At 45.2% G+C, this 3,133-nt stretch overlaps 1 pseudogene; it reads right to left on the bottom strand.

Annotated features, from left to right (window-relative positions):
• Positions 1 to 2,135: 2,135 nt before the first annotated feature.
• Positions 2,136 to 2,253, bottom strand: LOC126261439 (5S ribosomal RNA; annotated as a pseudogene).
• Positions 2,254 to 3,133: the final 880 nt, after the last annotated feature.

Raw genomic sequence — 3,133 nt, 5'->3', positions numbered from 1 at the left:
CGTTGACACCGAGTCCATCTGTGATAACCCCTGCCCGCATCTCGTGGTCGTGCGGTAGCGTTCTCGCTTCCCACGCCCGGGTTCCCGGGTTCGATTCCCGGCGGGGTCAGGGATTTTCTCTGCCTCGTGATGGCTGGGTGTTGTGTGCTGTCCTTAAGTTAGTTAGGTTTAAGTAGTTCTAAGTTCTAGGGGACTTATGACCACAGCAGTTGAGTCCCATAGTGCTCAGAGCCATTTGAACCATTTTTTGATAACCCCTCTTTAAATCATCGAATCTCCAGAAACTTCTCAATACCACTGAATGAATCGTTACACAAAGAAGGGGATTAAAATCAAGCTGTCTGATATGACTAAGGATGAGCTACAGTGTAATTATAGGGAGGTAATAAAATAGTCTGCATAAGGTCCTCTGGCACTCTAACTATCCGAACAACTCTGCAAAGACAGAGACTGTCAGTTTAAGGCCGAAATAAAAAACAAATTACACACTGCGAAATCGACACACAGCTCATCTGCACGACGAGATGTATTTTCATCCTAGCAGAAAGCGTGCGAGATTAAATTCTGTGGTACTCAACATGGTTGTGTACTTACGTTCAACCCACTCCACTTCCTTCTCTTCTGTCTCCTCCTTCTCCTCCTCTTATTCCACCTCCTCCTCCCGCCGCTAGATCGCGTTGAGGAGATAATCTATCTCACCCCAGATCTCGTGCTCTGCGGGTAACAAAAGATTTGTTGCTTATATCGTTAAACTTGCTGATGGATTTGTGATTTGAAGTGTTGATAAGTATTTTCAGCTGCACGTAAAGCACTTTAATTACACACACACACACACACACACACACACACACACACACAAACGGTTTAGTGGTAAACACTATGGTGTACTCCATTTCACCATCCACCACCACCTGTGGCAACTCGCCTGCAGATACCAAAAGAAAAAGAAATTACATCACTGGGAGTTATTGGCTTATGGTTCAAATGGCTCTGAGCACTATGGGACTTAACTGCTGTGGTCATAAGTCCCGTAGAACTTAGAACTACTTAAACCTAACTAACCTAAGGACATCACACACATCCATGCCCGAGGCAGGATTCGAACCTGCGACCCTAGCGGTCGCGCGGTTCCAGACTGTAGCGCCTAGAAGCACTCGGCCACTTCGACGGGCTGGGAGTTATTAATCCAAAATTGTATCTACTGACTGCAGCTACGCAACGACTTCATCACATGCTTCCGTTAAATTCCTTTGTGATCACTGGTGTGTAACACTACATTTTATTATGGAAATAACTGTGTCAGATACAGTGCTTTGAGTACGAACCAAAGACGTTACTCCCTGCATAAGGAAAGTGAAAATTATCATAGCATTGTTCTGATTTTTGTTATCTCTGTTGCTGAACGTAATTGTAATGACTCCGATTTTCATTTTGCTCTGATAATATAATATATAACTGTGAATATTAAGTATTACAACTTGTTAATAACTGCAACAGTTGTATCCAAGGAGGAAATAAGAAGGAATAAATGAGTGCTCATCCATGATACAAAATGAGATGAGATTCGAACGAACATCATACTCTTTCTAGTAGCTCTCATTACTATAGAGTGTTTCAGTTATATTATGTCGACATGCAGCTGGTGAGAGGCTGTGGAGGTTGACGTACGAACCTGCAAATAAACACGGAGACTTTCAACGCATTCAAGAGAAATCTGCCTCAGCTCTATACCAATGTATTACTACATGACGAAACACAGACAAGGCGAGTTTAGTTTCAATAGACATTTCTGTACACCATTTGAAAAATTGCACATACGATTGATGGAGTATTGCAGAGAAGATACATGTACAGGAGCAAAACTTAAGATCGAATAATTGTAACATTGGATGGCTACACGACAGTGTACCAACAAAAAAAAAAAAAAAAGGCGCACAATCCACCTTCAGTCCACAAGTGGCCCATCGGGACCATCCGACCGCCATGTCATCCTCAGGTGAGGATGCGGATAGGAGGGGCCTGCGTCAGCACACTGATCTCCCGGTCATTATGATGGTTTTCTGTGACCCGAGCCGCTGCTGTTCGGTCGAGTAGCTCCTCAACTGGCATCACGAGGCTGAGTGCGCCCCGAAAAATGGCAACAGCGCATGGGGACCCGGATGGTTACCCACCCAAGTGCCGGCCACGCCCGACAGCGCTTAACTTCGGTGATCTGACGGGAACCAGTGTATCCACTGTGACAAAGCCGTTGCATAGTGCACGAAAAGCAGGTGAATCTTTTCATTTCTGTCACTGCCGACACTTTTAAAGGGTGTAGAAGCGAGTTATTAGTAGCAGACAGGCACTTTTATTGTAGATTAGACGTAGTCAGTGTGAACGATTTGTTTGTGTCAACCATATGTGCGACGTTGATGCTACACAGTCCGCATTAGATTTTTTCTGATGTGCTGTTTCAAAGTTACAATCAAGCACGTTATTGCAAGAAAAAACTGTGAACTCAGCTGTAATTCCAGAGCTGTCACAACCAGTAGGAGATGTTACTCGTTTACAGCGTAGTATTATCAACAAGTAACTCACACAACAAGCAGAGCAGTTTATGGAGGTTTCCCATCAGAGGACAAAGATAACCAGCTGACAACTACTGTTGTGCAGAAGATTCAGTCAGCGGTAAAAGAAGTCAAGTAAGATAAGATGTTTCTAGCTAAGAAATTGTCAGAGGTTTGCAAGAAACTCGAACTCAATTAAGCGAACAATTTTATGAATGTTGTAACCGAGACGTCGAAGTCAGGTATCCCCAAAGCGTCTTCTAATATACACTCCTGGAAATGGAAAAAAGAACACATTGACACCGGTGTGTCAGACCCACCATACTTGCTCCGGACACTGCGAGAGGGCTGTACAAGCAATGATCACACGCACGGCACAGCGGATACACCAGGAACCGCGGTGTTGCCCGTCGAATGGCGCTAGCTGCGCAGCATTTGTGCACCGCCGCCGTCAGTGTCAGCCAGTTTGCCGTGGCATACGGAGCTCCATCGCAGTCTTTAACACTGGTAGCATGCCGCGACAGCGTGGACGTGAACCGTATGTGCAGTTGACGGACTTTGAGCGAGGGCGTATAGTGGGCATGCGG

This window comes from Schistocerca nitens, chromosome 5 (assembly GCF_023898315.1).
Source record: "Schistocerca nitens isolate TAMUIC-IGC-003100 chromosome 5, iqSchNite1.1, whole genome shotgun sequence".
Lineage (NCBI taxonomy): Eukaryota > Metazoa > Arthropoda > Insecta > Orthoptera > Acrididae > Schistocerca > Schistocerca nitens.
This window is presented reverse-complemented; position numbering and strand designations above follow the sequence as displayed.